Source organism: Alligator sinensis, unplaced genomic scaffold (assembly GCF_000455745.1).
Source record: "Alligator sinensis unplaced genomic scaffold, ASM45574v1 scaffold474_1, whole genome shotgun sequence".
NCBI classification, from domain to species: Eukaryota; Metazoa; Chordata; order Crocodylia; family Alligatoridae; genus Alligator; species Alligator sinensis.
The window spans coordinates 212,261-230,589 of NW_005843092.1; the positions used below are offsets into that span (position 1 = coordinate 212,261).

General features: G+C 42.0%; 1 long non-coding RNA gene and 1 other non-coding gene across 2 annotated transcripts; one reads left to right on the forward strand and one right to left on the reverse strand.

Annotated features, from left to right (window-relative positions):
- The first annotated feature begins 235 nt into the window (after positions 1–235).
- On the forward strand, positions 236–10,861 carry LOC102375499. The gene is made up of 4 exons (XR_325326.2): positions 236–273; positions 4,311–4,375; positions 9,803–9,883; positions 10,742–10,861. It is a non-coding gene; the product is annotated as an uncharacterized LOC102375499 (long non-coding RNA).
- TRNAD-AUC lies at positions 5,761–5,832 on the reverse strand. The gene has a single exon. It is a non-coding gene; the product is annotated as a tRNA-Asp (tRNA).
- Positions 10,862–18,329: the final 7,468 nt, after the last annotated feature.

Here is an 18,329-nt window from a genome sequence, read left to right on the forward strand (position 1 = left end):
CATCATACTGTTTGGCTTTGAATGAGGTGCTCCAATTCATCGGTACCAAGTAGATCAGTAACGGCCTCTACTACATATCTAGTTTTGGTCTGATCCCATGGGGAAGAGCTTAACAAATTTCACTGGATGACAGCCTTCATTTTTATCATTTTTTTATCATTTTCATTTTTAAAGCTATTCAAGTCACTTACTGCTCTGTTGTCCTGTTTTTCTCTTTACTAGAAAGACCGTTCTACATTTGTGGAGATTGATCTAAGAGACACAGTTGAAGAGGTAAGAATAGAACAGGCAAACCTGAATATGCTGTAATTATGAGTATCCTAAAAGAGGGAAGTATGGGGTGAACAGCATGGGAAATATTGTTCAGATCTGCTATCAGCTGCTTGCTAGCTGAAATCTATCCATACCTCAGAGTAATGTCTTAATACTGAGGTTTTTAAAGTGTACTCCTTTATAAAATATATTCACAAGTGTTACAACAAAGCAAAATGTCTGTTATTAATAAAAGGTGGAGTTACTTCTTTTAAAATGAAAAGGAAATGGGGAGAATTGTAGCCAATAATCCATACATCTGTAGCTGGTAGATTGAGCAAATTGGTCATTAAGAAGAGAACAGCGTCTGGAAGGTCACTATTTGAGCATGGGTTCAGCAAAGGACAACCATGATTCACTAGTCTCTAAGAATTCTTTGAAGGTGTCCATAAGGTAGAGGATAAAGAACAACCTCTTGACGTAATTTATACTGTCAAAAGGCTTTTGATAAGGTCTCAAACCAGAAGCTTCTGAAGAAGCTAAGTAGAGTAGGGTAAAAGGTGAAGTATTTTCAAGGATCAAAAATAGTCTAGGAGACAGAAAGCAAAAGAGTAGACTTCAACAGTTAGCTTTTTTACCATGATGAAAATGAATAACTGGGAGTCTCAAGACTCTGTGGCAGAACTTGAAGTTGTTCAATACTGTGAATGGGGGTGGTGAATAGTGAGATGGTTAAAATTTGGAGATGACAAGAAGTTATTTGGGCAGCACTGCATGTTAAAGATAGTTCTAAGCTATGGGGAAATACAAGACAGTGTGGATAAAAGTCTACATTAAAATATTTCCCATGAGGAAAGACTGTAAAGGAAATTTTCTTTAGGGATAGTGCAGGGAGTGGTATAGACCCGCAGGAGCAAATGCAGATATGTAGCAAGATCTCTAATGTGATCAAAGAAATAAACACTGCAAGAACTGTGTCATTACTGGCGGCTTTCTTTTGCAGTTACAGCTTGGAAACCAAATGTTACTAATAATAGTAGCACCCTATTTCTGGATGTGATAGCTGACACATTTCTTCATCAGTTAGTCACTGAGCTAATAATGGGAGATGCTGTTTTAGACTTGGTAAATAGTGAGGATTTAAGGAAACAATTTTGGATCGTGCGATCATGAGCTGATTCCATTTAAATTAAAAGGAAGGACAAATAAGAATCAGTCAAAAAGTTTACATGTTCAAGTAGACAAACTTTGATAAACTTAAGGATAGTAGTTAGTGAAGTCAACTGGACTGAACAGTGTAGGTGCAGAAATATGAAAAGGGCGTGCAATTTTTTTTAAGTCACAAAAAGGCACAAGGCACTAAAACATCTGGTACTCGTATCCCAAGCAATGGAGGGAGGTGGGGAGAGCAACAGTACAAAGTACAAGTTTATGACCTCTAGGAAGGAACCAGAATTTTGCTCGAAGTAAGGAACTTCTTTTGTTATTTCCAACTGATCAGACAGACCTTGAATGACATCACATGGAGGTTTGTAGGTATCAAAGAAGTGATGCTTTGGAACAGCTCTCAAATTACAGAAATGGGGAATCCTTAGTTAACATGGTGTTTTGAGCATGTTAGTAATAAGATTATATGATGTGCTTGCCTTTAATAGAAAGGGGCCAGTCTTGATGATCTAGATACCTGCCAGTCTTAGGTATTAAATTAATTCAGGTTTAAAAAAAATATATTAAAAAAAATCAGGACCAGAGAGCACTTTGAGGACCTTCACAGAGACCTAAATAAGCTGCTAAACAAATGAATAAAACCACTGCTAGTGAAAACAATGTTGAACAAAATGCAGTGATACATATTGTAGGGGGAACTTAAGCTAGTCACTAACTTTACAAGAGTCTAAGTTCATTCCCTTAAGTCAAGAATGGGAGCTGGGCATCAAAGCATAGGATGCAGAAGACATGACAGAAAATACAGAGAATGTTATGAAGTTTTATGTAAGTCAGTGGGGAAACTTCATTTGGAAGATGCTGAGCAGTTCTGGTTGTCAGTCCCTCTCAAAAATGGTGCTAAAGGATGCTCAGAGGGAAGCAACAAAAATGATCAAGGGCACAGAAAAATCCTTGTATGGTGAGCAAATTTAAAGCATGGGCTTGCATGCCTCAGAAAGGAAGGTCATGATAGAAGTATAGAAAGTAGCAAATGGTACAGAGAAAGTAGATGGAGAACTTTTGGGTTTGTTTTAATCTTATAATGTAAAAACAAGGAGAGAGCCAATGAAATGAGGTGATACAAATCCAAAGCTGTTAATAGAAGTTACTTTTCTCCACAACATATGGTTAAGCTGTGGAGTTTACTGCCTCAGGAAGTTGTTGAGATCAAGAACTTAGCTAGCTTTAAAAAAGCTGTATATTTATTGGATAGGTAATGGCAATAAACATTTTGAAAAGGGACATCACTCATCATACTGCTGGGGTTATACTAACCTCTGTCTATCAGAGATCTGGATGAGACCAATGACAGTTCACATTACTTGTATCTTTCTAATGAGTGGTTCTTACACCTTCCTGTGAAATATCTGGTTCTGGCTACTGTCAGATAACTGATACCTGACCAGAGGGATCTATGTCTGGTATGCTGGGATGCTTCAGAAACACTAGTTGTTCTGCAGTGGTGGCCTACTTTTGTCCTGTTCAGGTACCAGAGTCCTCCAAGCTTACTTTGTAGCTCAGAGGATCTTCACCTGTTTTCATTTTATCCTGCCTCACTTTATAATATAATCAGGACTAGTAGTAGAGATGACATCTTTTATTAGACCAACAAGATTTTTGCCACAAAAATTCTTTAATTGCAAGCTTTCGGGCACAAATACCTTTCATCAGGCATTGGAGAAAAGATTGTAAAAGTCCTCCTGGGTAGAAATGAAAATTCATATTTCACAGGATTTCACAGTGGAGTCAATAGATGGAAAACTCCTCTGGGCAGGCACTTCATAGCTGGTATGAAGCCTCTTGCCTCCAGTGAGGATCTGTGATGATGCAAATTGCCTTGAAACAAAGGCAGGAGCAGGATCTCAGGTTTCAGGTGGTCACAGTTGTTTCCTGCTTGGGAAAATATGATTTCATTTCAAGAAAAGATTTCATTTCACTTTATAAATGTGCCTTTTTGCCATTGAAGAGGACTAGCTATAGCTTCCTGTAGAGCTCAGTAGCAGCATTAAATATACCTTTTTGTAACTCCTTTTGACCAACTACCTCCCCTCTCCTCAGGATCTGAGTGGGATCTATAGCCTATATAAGCTCAGAAACAGGGATCTAAGTGACACGACAGATTCTGGTTCTCAGTACTGCCCAATGTTGAACTGACCCTAAAGCCTTAGTCAGCCAATAGCATAAATTTGTTACTCCGCTCCAGGTTCACTGACCACATTTCCAAGCAGGCTTGCATCCAAAGTAAACCAATCCCGTTAAGCACAGGCAGGATCCAGTTGTGCATCCACACTAAGGTACATGCACACCAAGGGATTTTCCTTCCTAGGCTATAACTGTGCCAGTTTGAAAACATAGGCCACAAAGAGCAGTACCACAGAACTAATGTTATGTGGACTGGAGATGCCAGTTGAGATGGAGATCTGATAAGCCACTGTTTTTGCTGCATACTGAAAGCATGGCTCACCTTAAAATACGAACATCGCAAAAAGAGGATTGTGAGTTTGCCATTTTATTTCCTTTCGCTGATTAGCTAGATCAGATCCTCTTGGCTTGCAAGAAATCCAGTTGCCAACCTGATAAAAGCAACCTGGAATCTGTAAGTCAACTGACCTCAACATGGATTTGCTGATGTCCTTTAATTCCATAAGCTATGCTGATTTGAGGCTTAGTAACACCAGAAGTAGAAGCAGCAGTAGCAAATGTGCACAGGGAACAGATGCACCCATAAAAAGGCACCATTTTGTTGTATTTTGTGTAGCAGAGCTGCCATTTAAGTTTTGCTGCATGTTGTTAGATAAGAATATCTTGATTAAATTCTTGCTATTTGTAAATATATATTATTTGGGCTTCAGATAATGGAAGACATCTTGATAGAGGAGAAGCAACCTGAAAAGGAGGAAGGACCACAGGAAACAGAGTATGGAAAATATTTTAGACTTCACAGAAGATGTTATTGGGAAAAGCTAATGTGAAACTATGTTTGGTCTTTTTATATCATTAATGTGTTGCAGGAAAAGTTGAAAGTTGCTGGTAATGAAAAGGGGTACAAATCAGGGAGATATATATATAAAAGAAAAGATATAGTGCTGCAGGTATTGCTGTGCCCCAAATATTTTTTTTCTACCCACCTTAGCGCCAATAACTAGAGTTGTGCTGTCACATAAGAGCACAGGTCCAGTACATTAGTTACCATGCCAGCTGTAGATGACACAGCTTTTAAACCCTCCCATATTTAACAAGCCTTTTTTTCCTCTTGACCTTGGATGAGATGGAAAGCTGCTGTTTACTCTAGTCAGTGCCATGAAATGTTTGGTTTCCTGCCTGGTCCTTCCTGGTAACCAGGGATGCAGGCACAAGACATACTTTTTTGGTTGGGATTCTCAGTGAGTAGAACAAGTCTCAAGCTGCACTAGAATCCTGGCGAAAATGAGGTGCCCTGCCTTGTAGCTTATGGTCTGAATCAACAAATCGAAGTGCATCCGGTTGTCCAAACCCCCAAAATAGGAATAAAGCCTTTGAATCTTGGCTCTGACGAACTATAAGATTACCTGACTATTTTTATATTCCCAAGGAAAGAGGCTATGGGTAACAATCTGGCAGCACAGGTATATATTTAGTAAAATAAGTATTTTCTTATACCTGATAAGACTTGTTTTACTTTTCTGTAGTTAGCCATTGCTATCATATCTCCTCTGTGTTTATTCTCTGAGGATTATTTTTGAAACCCTGTTTCATTCTTTAATGATTTTATTTTCCCTGCAAATGTTGCTAGTTCTTGTAGACTCCTAAGTATACTCCAATGCATTGGAACCTCAGCAGAGACTACAGATGTGTAAGAATAGAGTTGATTAGGAGGCTTTTTGGACAACATTTCCTTTGTTGGAAAAAGCTGATTAGTTAAACTAAAGCTTTTTGTGGGAATGTATCAGTTTTGTCAAACCTTTCAACAAGAAAGCTTTCTCAGCTTGGGCAGAATAGGCAGGTAGATGCCCAGATCACTGTGGTACTGGTTATCAATTACTGGGTGGGCTGTGAGAGCTTTGAAAGGTGTTGGCTTTGTCCTGATGGGGAACAGGAACATTTTATTGAAAGTGGGGCACATCTACATGTGCAATTAATAAGCTCTGGCACAGTTTGTGCTGGAGTTTATTCATAGTATCATAGAACTTAGGGTGGGAAGGGACCTAAACAGATCATCAGGTCTGACCCAGGCAGGGACAGGTGCTGGGATCGTATCACCCCAGCCAAATATCTCTCCACCCTCCTCTTGAAGAGGCCCAAGGTAGGAGAGAAAAAGGAGTATTCCCTGACTGAGAATTGAACCCAGGTCACAGTAGTGATAGTACTGAATCCTAACCACTAGACCATGAGGGATTCATGGCCTTGTTTTGTCTTGAGTGGAACTAAGTTGAGGGTGTTATTGTTCCCAGGGAAATTATTGTTCCCAGGTACCACGTTTACATGTGCACCTGGGACCGCAGCACATTGAGCTGGGGCAGAGCAGCCCTGGCTGGCAGGGCGCCCGGGGGGGGGGGGGTCTGCCTGCCAGCTGGCTCTGAGCCAGCTCAGTGTGCTGCAGAGGGGCTGGCTGGGGCATGAGAGTGCTCCAGGGTTGGGCTAGCCAGCAGGCAGCCCCAACACTGAAGTACCCTTGTGACCCAGCCAGCCCCATCACCATGCGTTGCAGCATACTAAATGTCACCAAAGGTACTATCCTATGGTGGTGTTAAGTAGTATCCTATGGCAACATTTATTAGTTTACTTCAGCCTAATAGGGGTCCATGTGTAGATGCTGAGACTTTATGGTGGATCCAATTAGTCAGCTCTGTAGTAAACACCTTATGTAGATGTGCTCAGTGTTTGCCAATGCAAAAAGCAATTGATCTCTAAGATAAGTATTGCCCTGCTCCAGCATCCAATTGTGCAAACAGCCTTGTAAGTAAGATGTAGCTCACCCAAATACTCAATGAAAAAAAGGGCCAACTGTTTCAGCAAATCGTAATGGTGGGTTTTATTTGCAAGTATAATGAACAGTACTTTTCTGCTAGATTTGTTCAGCTCTCCTTGAGACCTCATTATCCAAGTCACTTGGCAATTGTTAGTGCAAACACAAAGCTGCTGTGCTCAGGATGATTTAATTCACTCTTATTTTGTGGCACGGATTTTCTGCTTCTTCCCTTCTTCCCTCGTGTTCAATACATAGTCACTAGGTGGTGCTCTTAGTGCATGCTACCCTCTCAGCAAATGCAGTGATGTGCAATATTACTAACTTGAACAGTCTATGAACACTATCCCACTAGCCAGATCTCTTGCTGTGCCCATGTCAACTTGGAAAAAAATATTCATTTTCATTTGGTGTTACCACTAAAAACTATAAATTCACTGGGCAAGGTGCAGGGCTGGCAACACTAGAAGTTCTGCAGCAAGTATGGTACAAGGTGATCCTTTCTGTACTTTGATCTGAACCTCATACTAAATCATTTCCAAAAAGTTGATTTTATACTTCCTTTAGGTGATACAGTCCATAAAATGGTGTTGCCAGTGCTTGTTAATTTACACCAAGCATTGCAATTTTGGTTCTTACTGAATAAGTTCATGAAAATGGGATAAACTTCTCTTTACTTAAGATTTTGGACCTCTCTCTATCTTTCTCTTTCTCTGCATAAAATGCTTGTAGTCCAAGAGAGAATACACAGAGTTGCCAGCTATACACACACACATGAGCTATAGCCCCAGATGTTTCCCTGGAATGTAATAACCAAAAAATTAATCTATTAATCCAAACTGCTTTATTAGAAGAGATAGCTAATAGTCATTCATTTTAGAGATGATGTAGGTGAAGGTGGGTTTTCACTGTCAAGTCCCTGAGTTATAACTTGTGTTGCTATTATCTAAAGTCCTGTCCATAAGCAAAACCCCTCAATTTGTGTGTGTGGTAGTGAAGGGGAATAAACTGAAACTCAAATGAACAATTCATCTTCTGTAAGCATGACCACTCTGCAGTTGTGGATGTAACTTAGTTCCACTCAAGCACTACTAGTCCTCTAACGCTGTCCCATAATTCCCTTTGTGCACCCAAGACAGCAAGACAAATTCTTACATGATCCACTGGGAAAGCATCCATAGAGCAGCTCAGCTTACTGCCATGCTAAGAACCATGCCTCAGAAATCTTCAAATCACAGAACAGGGGGTCGGCAATGTTTTCGGCTGGGACCTCAGGTCATCGAGTCCAGGGTTGTGCTGCCCCAGACATGCGTGCACCCACCACTGGCTCAGCTCCTAGCTGGGGCGCCCGAACCTGGTGTATCTGACTGCAGACTCCTAGTTGCAGCTGGCCCAGGCTCTGGGCAGCTGCTGCCAGCCATGGAGCCCAGGCTGCTCACAGCAGGGCTTGCAGCTTCCTGCTTGCCCAGAGCCCAGGATGGTTGCGGCGTGCCAAGGAAAATGGCCGCATGTGCCATGCTCTAAAATGTGTGCCATGGGTTGCCAACCCCTGTCATAGAATCCTAGACAATTACAGTTGGGAAGGGACCTCAGGAGGTCATTAAGTCCAAACCCCTGCTCAAAGCAGGACCATCCCCAACTAGATCATTCCAGCCAGGGCTTTGTCTACTGGGTCTTAAAAAGATTCCACCACCTCTCTGGGTAATCTGTTCCAGTGTTTTACTACCCTCCTAGTGAGAGAGTTTTTCCTAGTATCTAAATTACACTTTCCTTGCTGCAAGGGAATCTGAGTGCCAAGCAAATGAGTACAGTACCCCGTAGACACAGCAACTCAAATGCTGTTTTCCAGTGCAGTTGCTCTCTTGGGTTAGGTTGTCCCGAGTGGACTTACTTGATTGTAGACAATTCAAAGTTAATTTTGGTGTGCATAGTCATTTCAGGCACTGCTGGGAATAGAAGCCAAATCAAATAGAAACCATGTCTGTATGGTAAACTCCCTGTCCTCCATTGTGCCATATTTGAGTATGCAGCACAACTTTGGGTGAGCTACCTCAGAACTGGAATTAATGTAGCTTTTTTCATCGGGTGCTGAGAGACAGGTTGATTAGCACTGAGCTATACTGCCAGTTAGCTTGCCCCAGCATGCAGTGACTACAGTGCTTCCATTTTAAGAATCAGCCCAACTAAAGTAGTGTAGTATGCTTGAGGATGTCACCACTGGGGATGCAGTGCTTATAAGATCATAGGAAAGTAGGACTAGAAGGTACCTTGCAAGGTCATCTAGTCCAGTCCCTGACTAAAACATGCGAGCTAAGGCTAAAACAGATATTGGGTTTATCCCAGGTCTGATTGTCCTGGGCCTTGACTCATATCAAAACAGACACAGGACAGTCCTTTACAAATGCAGCTTGAATGGCAATTAACTCAAGTTAGGCTTGATTGTTCACATGAAAAAAGTGTTATCTTGGTCCTTCAAATGGAACAAAGGTCTGGCAGTCTGTAGGATCCCAGAATAAAAGGTTTTGTCCTAGGACAAATCTGATGTCTATTTTTAGCCCGAGTCTACTCTTGAAAATTTCGAAGGGTGCATACACCACACCTTCTCCAGGTAGTCTCTTCCAATGCTTCAATATACCTGCAAAGCTACAAACTTCCTCCTAATCTCCAACCTAAATTTTTTCTGCTGCAGTTTGAGGCCATTGCTCCTAGTCTTATCCCCTACAGCCACAGAAAAAACCCATGTCCATCCTCTTTATAATCATCCTTTAAGTATTTGAAGACTATTATCAAATCCTGCCACAGGCTTTTCTTCTTCAGACTAAATTCAGTTATTTCAACCTTTCCTCAAAAGTCTTGCTTCCCAGGCCCCTGATAATTTTGTTGTTCTGTGCTGGACTGTTTCCAATCTGTCTACATCCTTGAAGTGTGAGGTCCAAAACTGGACAAAGTACTCCAGGGTAGACTTTCAGTACTCCACATGGCCTCCAAGGTAAGAATCTCATACCCATCACTCCCATATCAGAGACGGTTAGAGAGACTTCCAAATCAGACGGCAGGCCCAAAATATGATTGAACTTAAACAACAACAAAAAATCCTGGATTTTTAAAACTTTTTAACAATTTTGTGGAGTTGGTTTAAATATTTCTGAGAATCCTAGTAAAATGGGAATACTTCTTCTCTATTCAATAACTGTTGAGCCTGAAATGTTTGTCAAGTGTTTTGAACTCCCCAGGTGGAGTGGGCAATCAAAATATCAAATGTTAACTTGTGACAGTGAACATCTGGACTCCTTTAGTACCCCCTTAGCAGCACCCCGATTAGACTGATGGTGATGTGCAGTCTTAAGTGAAGAGCTGCTTGTAAACTGATCAAATCTTTCCTGCATTTATGATTTGCAGGCCCCCAAGCCCCTGGCTGTGCTGCTTTCCAAACTGGACCAAGTGGAACAAGCAAAAGGAAAAAACAGTAGTCACAAATAGGTAAATCTAGTGCTTATGGGGCATCTGAAATGCTGGCCACTATAATAATGCAGACACCTATCTTAATGGGGTGAGGCATAAAACAGCATTGAGGAACAGGAGAAATTTTCTCCACCCATTTCCTTTCCCGTTCTTCTCTGCCTCCTGCTTCTCTTCCCTATTTAAAGTACCCTCCTTTTCCCCCCACCCCAGCACACAGGAACAAAGATCTTTTAAAGATACCTTACACTAACAGGTTCCTGCCTGCGTCTATGGGTGCTGCTTCGGTGGCACAGGGGGGTATCCTGTGATAGTGTGCTGCTATTCACCAAGTGCAGCAAACACAAGGAGCCTCTAAATTAATGGCTGAATCCAGAGAAGAGCTCAGATCATGCAGCAGCTGGTAGGAGTTGTAGACATGTAGCACCCCTCCAGAGCTAATCCTCAAAAAGCAACATAAGTTATGCTGACCTCAAAGGCAACATAAATCATGCTGACTTTGTGGCTTTATCCTGTGCTGCTGCTGAAGAGCAGACTGGGGGCTTTTTTTGTTTGTTTGTTAATTTATCCCTTGGAGTCATGCAGCATGGAGCTGCAGAAATTCCTTCTGAAGAATTTGTTGTCCATTGTTTTGAGCACAATATGATGTCTGAAACCAGGAATGAAAATGAATGTGGTTCTATACTGGTCTCTATTTTAGAACCTCATTAAAATCACATCTGCCAAACAAATAGGATTTGAGAGTGACTTCAGAGTAGAGTAGTGATGGGTGTGGGAAGCATGTTGCTGAAGGCACATTAGCTGGAAGAGTACATGTGTAGCAGATTGTGTTTAGAATAAAGTTGCCTAGTCAGTCTACATGTCTTTATTCTTATACAGGAATTCCAACCTTTGAATATGAGGGCCAACATAGATCAACCTGGAAAGGCCAGCTGAGAAGCAAGCACTAATTAAATTAAGAAGAAACAGAGATCTAGACTGGTGTATTCTTGTCCTTGTGACAGCTCTGTAAGAAGCCCTAGTACTGGAGAAGGAAAAGGGATGTATGATATGGAAGAGGGACACCGAGTGATTTTAGGGAAGGTGATCTCTGCAAAGTTTTATTCAGGGGGTTTATTTCAGGGAAGGAGTGTCCCAAAGCAAAGCAATTCATCTGTGCTTCTGTCTGAGACTTGCTTGTTTAACTGAGCACATTTAATGGGAGATGTGCAAGATCCCATCCCTGCTATCTCTGTGTCTCCCAAAGAGAGGCTTTAATAACTGCAGCAGAACCCAGACGAGCCTATAGGCTACCAAAGCCTTCCTATTAATGTGGCTAGTAAGGCAGCTTTTATCTTACCTCATGCACTCTGAAGCAGGACAGATAAATGTGATCGCCTTAGCTCAAGTACAAATTCTAAACTATTAGATGACAATTAGATCTTTTACACTTACCAGATAGCTTAAGAACTGGATTTTAGAAGTCCCTCACTGGGGTTGCCAAGTGTCTGTAAATTTGCAAACAGTCAGTAAAAAAACAGGCTAAAACATCTATCCATAAAGTCCATAAGAAATGGAGCCATCCTTAAAAAAGCTAAGTAACTGGAAGATTGACTGAAGCTCTGCCTTTGAAGCAGGTAGACAGACAGTTGTCTTTCTTTAGGGCTTTATGCAAGGTGGGGGAGCATGGTACAGGTATAGAATCATAGAAAACTCGGGTTGGAAGGGACCTAAGGAAGTCATCTAATCCAACCTCCTGCTCAAAGCAGGCCCAGCCCCAACTAGATCATCCCAGCCAAAGCTTTGTCTAGCCAGGTCTTAAAAACCTCCAAGAGCTGAGATTTCCCAACCTCTCTGGGTAACCTGTTCCAGTTTTTTACTACCCTCCTAGTGAGAAAATTCTTCCTAATATCTAACTTAAACTTCCCTTTGCCACAACTTGAGACTGTTGCTCCTTGTTCTGTTATCTACCACCACTGAGAACAATCTAGCTCCATCCTCTTTTGAACCCCGCTTCAGATAGTTGAAGGCTGCTCTTAAACACCCCCACCCCTGTCTTCTCTTCTTTAGACAAAATAAGCCCAGTGCCCTCAGCCTCTCCTCAGAAGTCATGTGCCCCAGCCCCCTCACCATTTTTGTTGCCCTCTGCTGGACTCTCTCCAGTTTGTCCACATCCTTTCTGTAGTGCGGCCCCCAAAACTGAACACAGTACTCCAGATGTGGCCTCACTAGTGCTGAATAGAAAGGAATAATCACTTCCCTTGACCTGCTGGCAATATACCTACCAATGCAGCCCAGTATGCTTTAGCCTTCTTGGCAACAAGGGCACACTGTTGGCTCATATTCATCTTATTGTCCAGTGTAACCCCCAGGTCCTTTTCTCCAGAGCTGCTGCCCAGCCAGTCAGCCCCCGGCCTGTACTGGTGTATGGGATTGTTCTATTCTAAGAGCAGGACTTTGCGCTTTTCCTCCTGAGGTCCCTTCCACAGTGTCCTTTGCACTTTGCACTTGTTGAACCTCATGAGATTCCTTTTGGCTCAATCCTCCAATTTGTCCAGATCTCTCTGAATCCAAGCCCTACCCTCCAACATATCTACTATTCCCCAGAGCTTGATGTCATCTTCAAACTTGCTGAGGGTGTACTCATCTTCCAGGTCACTGATGAAGAAATTGAACAAAACTGGCCCCAGCTCTGACCCCTGGGCACTCCACTTGATACTGGCTGCCAACTAGACATCAAGCCATTGATTATTACCCTGTGAGCTGGATGCTGCAGCCAGTTTTCTATCCACCTTACAGTCCATTCATCCAACTTGTACTTCCTTAGCTTTCCTGCAAGAATGTTGTGAAAGACCATATCAGAAGCCTTGCTAAAATCAAGATACACCTCATCCACTGGTCTCCCCATGTCCACAGAGCCAGGCACCTCATCATAGAAGGCAATCAAGTTGGTCAGGCATGACTTGCCCCTGGTGAATCCAGGCTGACTGTTCCTAATCACCTTTTTCTCCTTCAAGTGCTTAGAAATGGATTCCTTGAGGGTCTGCTCCATGATTTTTCCAGGGACTGAGGTGAGGCTGACTCATCTGTAGTTCCCTGTATCATCCTTTTTCCCTTTCTTAAATATGGGCACTATGTTTGCCCTTTTCCAATCATCTGGGACCTCTCCTGATCAACATGAGTTTCCAAAGATGATGGTCAGTGGCTCTGCAATCTCATCAGCCAACTCCTTCAGCACCCTCGGGTGCATCCCATCTGGCCTCATGGACTTGTATATGTCCAACTTTTCTAAGTAGTCCCTAACTTGATATTATGGTGTGGAGGTGATTAGGGGCTAGTGGGATGGAGGCAGCATGGTATAAAACCACTGCTGTAGTCAAACAGGGTTGCCCGTGCAAGAAATATTATTTTACTGATAATCCACAAACTTTTTACTGATAACCAAACTTTTTTACCATGGTTGGTATAAAACCCCTACATTTGAACCCAACCCTTGTCCAGGGAGTGGCAGAAGGGTTACATTTACATTATGTAAAACATATGTGAGTAAAGAAGCTCGCTTGTAAAAAGCTTGCAGATCGTCAGTTTAAAAAAGAAATTATTTTGGGTTGGCAGCCCTGCCCCCCATTTTCCAAATGAACCCTTGTTTAGAAGGTTAAATAACATCTATATTCTCCTCCAGGCAAATGGCCTGAAAAATATCCTGAGAGCCACTGATCCAGTATTTCTCCTATATTTAAATAAGACATAGATGTAAGAATTAAAGATGCCAGCATATAGACAGCTATATGCAAATAGGCAGTGAGATTTCCTTGAATATCCCCTTTTTGAGACTAGTAAAGCCCTCCTTTGGCCTAGAAACCTACCTATGTGCAGCCCAAAACTACAAATAACTGGAGACCAATATGAGACTACGATTCACTCTGAGATCTGCAGTTGGCATGGGAAGGTGGTGTCAGACCGTGTATCTGGACAGAATATGTGTCTGTGGAAAGAATGAGATAGATGACTTATATCACTATTTGTTGTCTTGTTTGTTCTTTGAAGAAAATGGATCTCTTCATTAGTTGGAAATTTAAAATACTGGGCTAATAAATAAAAAAACAAATTTGCCTTCTTTCTAACAATTCAGATCCTATCCTATACTCCTTAGGCGTATTTGCATGTATTTAAAATTACCATATTTACTCAAATCCAAAATGAGGGCCCCCCCCTCCCCATTTAACAAAAGGTGAAAGCCCCTTATCTTGGATTTGAGTATGAGGCGGTGGGGCTAGACAACTACTATGGCTCCAGTCTCGGAGCTGTAAGTGGAGCTAATGCCTGTCCCCTGCCTCTCCCCCGCACAGTCTTAGCCCCCCCCCCCCCCCTCTTCCCTCTGTCTCCCCTTACTCTGGAGTCAGGGACCGAGCTATCATGCCACCACCATTGCTACTGGGCCAGGCTGGGGCAGAGCTGGAGCCTGCCAGAGCAAGAGAATAGTGTGGGGGGGGGGAGAGGAGTCAGGGGGGGAGAGGCCTTGGGGTGGGGCTTGAAGGGGAGGCAGGGGACACAAGGTTGTGAGAGGGGGCAAACAGTGGGGCAGAGGCTGAAGAGGGGAGAAGGGGATGTAGGCAGCAGGGGAGCAAGTGGAGGGGGGACAGATGGCAGGGAACAAGGTGTGAGGGTGCAAGGAGCAAGGGTCAAGCTGCTGGACACCCCCACCCTCGCCTTTCCCCTGCCACAGCTTTCAGTGTTGTTGCAATGGTGGGGAGGGGAGACACAAAACTGAGATCCTTCCAAAGGTGCCAAGGGGGGCCTCACATTGTTAGCACTTTTAGGTTTACAAACACAATTCATACGATAAACCCAGAGATTTCAAATAGAAATCCATAGTTGTGGTCCTTCTGAGTTTTTTACAACAGAAAAACTGCTTTAATTTCTATAATCAAAAACATATATACTGACTCATTTTAAATGCCTAAGTAGGCTCCCATACTAAATGAATATGCAGTCGCATGCTTAGGTAACAGTATTATACTATTAATTGAAAACATCCCTTCCACCTATACTGTCAGTATATTTGTCTGAATGAGTACTGTAATCCCCAAAACAAACACAAAACCTACACAGATAAAAACCTCCCCAGTGAGTCCAGAAATTGATACTTTCCAAGAATAAAAGAAACCCCCAACAGCTACAACAGAAGTCTTCTTAAAGCTTCTTCTGGATTTGAATTTTAATGAAGACTCATTCTACATCCCGTGCCAAATCATCACAGCACAGTATTCAGCACTCTAGGTTTGATGTACTCGGAACCCCACATTGTTATTGCCACGATAGCAGGACTTGCACAGGATCCTTAGAAAGTGGCTCTCTGACTTCTTCCACAGTTCTCACGCCTGAGAGATACAAAGTGTTTGAGGACCCTTAACCCTGAAAGATTATTTCCCTGCACTGTGAATACAGCTTGCTGCAAGAAGTCTGAAGAGATGTCTTTATTTCACATGAACATAATTCTGCAAGTGCTCTTCATATCACTGTCCTGGCATCAGAACAGAAAAAAATTTCTTCACAATCTGTTTTAGTGATGCAAATGGGCTCAAAGCTATGTAATTACTTTTTATGCTCCTTGGACGAAGCAATGTAAGCAATCCTTTTATTGCAACATACCAGTCACCACCATGACTGAAAACCTGAGTGCCATCCATCAGAGCTGGCAATGAGCAATAATCACAACAATCGGAGCAGTAGCAAATTGGACAAGTAAGTTTTAGAAGATCTCAGCACATATGTTCATTAGAAACTCCAAAGACTATAACTTCCCTTTTCCAGAGTTTTTTTTTAAATACTAGAGAATGGGGTTTGGTCACACTGCTTCCTTAAATGATAAGGGTAGTGCTGGTTTCAGTGCCCTTAAATAGGTTTAGCCAAAACTTGCAGCTGCAGGAAAAGACAACATTTCAAGTCAGTGTCTTTTTTCATATCAGTTTTACTCAGGGAAATATTGGGCAGGCATAAAGCAAAACAAGTGTTAAGGGAAAACTGGATTTCTCCTTCATCCTTCCACACAACTGACTTCACACGAGGAACCTGGTTGTCTTAGCATGTGTATTGAAAATATTGAGGAGTGAGAAAACTGGTACAAGTCAGGATTATCACAGACCAGAATCTCACATTCTTTAGCTCTTTTCTGAACCCTCCTCCAATTTTTCAACAGTTTTTTAACTTTGGGTACTAGAACACTAGACAGCTTCAGTTGATGGTTTTACTAATACCTTAAAAAGAGATCATACGACTCCTTGGTCTTGGTTGATATTGCCTTTCTTCTTTTACCAAAGTATAATACTGGGACTTCACATTCAGTGACCTAAATAGACCCCTAAGTTCTTTTCAGAGTCACTGACTTCCAGGATACAGTCTCCTGATCTATAAGCATGACATGCATTCTTTGTTCTTCATCTCAATTACATAGGAAGTATGGAGGTATGCATTCTCATATACTTTATGTGTAGTATAGCACTGCACCGCACCGTGGTGTATTTACCCATACTTTAAGTTGTGTTGAGAACTTCTGATAAAAGGCATTATATGAATCCAAAGCAAAAGTCCTCATTTACTTTGTGAATGAGCCTGGGACCCCAAAGTGCAGGGTCTCTAGCAAGGAGGTGAAATTGGCAGTTTAGTTTTCAAGGCATGGGTTTCGAGGGGCTTCAATAGGACACAGCCCCTGGGAACTACAAGCAGCTCCGCACCCCCTTAGCACTTGGCAACCCCTCTACTCTCCTGGAAGACATATTGGTCTGGGTGCTCTACCACCTACAGGTGGCGTTTTGGCAGCAGTGCAATCCCTGCGAGATGAGTCCTCTACTTTGAACCCTTAGCAGTGTACAGGTGGACACCTCTGTCCAGGGACAACTGTGAACCATGACATTCAATTTTGTCTGCCTCATTATGTTTGTCTGCAGGTGATGCTACTGGGCAAAAATGTGTGGCTATCTGGGCTGTTAAAGATAACAGCAATTTACATTGCTGAGGAACTTTAAAAGCACTTAGCACGCACTTGGCTACCTCTTACTATTAGAAATAGGTAAGAGGTAACATTACCCACCACTTTGAAATGCAACTGCCATGTGGGTGAGTTGGATCCCTTGTTTAACAGAGCTCAGTAGTGTAGCAGAAAAGTTGTGAAAAAAGCCCAGTCCTCAGAAAACATTATTCAAGCTAATGAGATTTTACAAACAGAGATGACTTGGAGGAACTATAAAGACAATTAATTGACAGAATTCTTGTAGTTACAAATGAATGGCTTTAGACTTTGAGACTCTTCCCTCCCCTCTTTTTTTTGGAACCTCTGGGGAGAACTTGGGGATTTACAGGAAAGTATACACAATGTCCTACTGCTGTTTACTTCCTTAATTGCACAGACGCACGGATTCCAAGAATTCTGCTAGCAAGTGTAATTGCTGAATATGCACCGAAATCCTAGACTATGGTAAAAGAGAAACTGCATTTGTAAATGCAGTGTAATAAAGTAAAGTAGTGTGTCAAGGTGTGGTATTTTTTTACCTAAAACAGTACAAAATATATAGGAAGGTTAAAACTTTACATTATCCTTTAAAGCTGTTTTAGGATTCCCAGGGTGGGAAATTTGGGTATAGTGTGATATACTGTATATACATTTGATGTAGAAAAATCTCAATATTTTACAGAGTCAAAGATTTTTGTGGGTGATTTCTTCTATTAGAACAACAGCATTGTTGACTTTTCCTCAGTCCTGAAGGATGCCCTAAATTCAACAGCTCATCTAAATCTATCCAAACTATGCAACAGTTCCACTAAAAGATATCACCCACAGAAATCCTTACCTCTTGCATAGTTCCTGTACCCTCATGGCTACAACATCACCTCAACAAATTAGGGATGATCCTGCCTCTGGCAGAGGGTTGGACTAGAAGACCTCTAGAGGTCCCCCCCAGCCCGACTTCTCTGTGATTCTATGGTTACTCTAGAAATCATTTCCCCTAAATTACTGTTGATTCCACTCAGGTATCATAGCTTTTGAACATAAAAAGCATTTTCAAAATTAGGGTTCTGAAAAAGTACAGCACTGCTGGTATCCAAATGGCTGAAGCCATAACTATCCCTTATGAATCTGATTTTTCAAGACTTCTAACCTCACCCTCAAAAACCCCAGTACCAAAGGAAATTCACATCCCATGAACATTGTGGAAGGAGGTATGGAAATTTTGACTTTTAGAGCTGTAGAGTCAGAAATTTTGAGATGGTTCCTAACTCCTCCTAAAAAGGCTTGGCTTAGAAACTCCAAATCAGTATTGTTTGGTTAGCATTTCTGAGAAGTGTTCTTTTGGGAGTTAGTATGGGAATTACAGTATATAAACAACTTTATAATATAAACCTCTCAGGACCTGGAAGAAGCAGTTAAAGCATTCACTGGAGCAGGGGTAAAAATAGTGGGGTTATGGGTCTTGAAGGAAAGCGGAAGAGC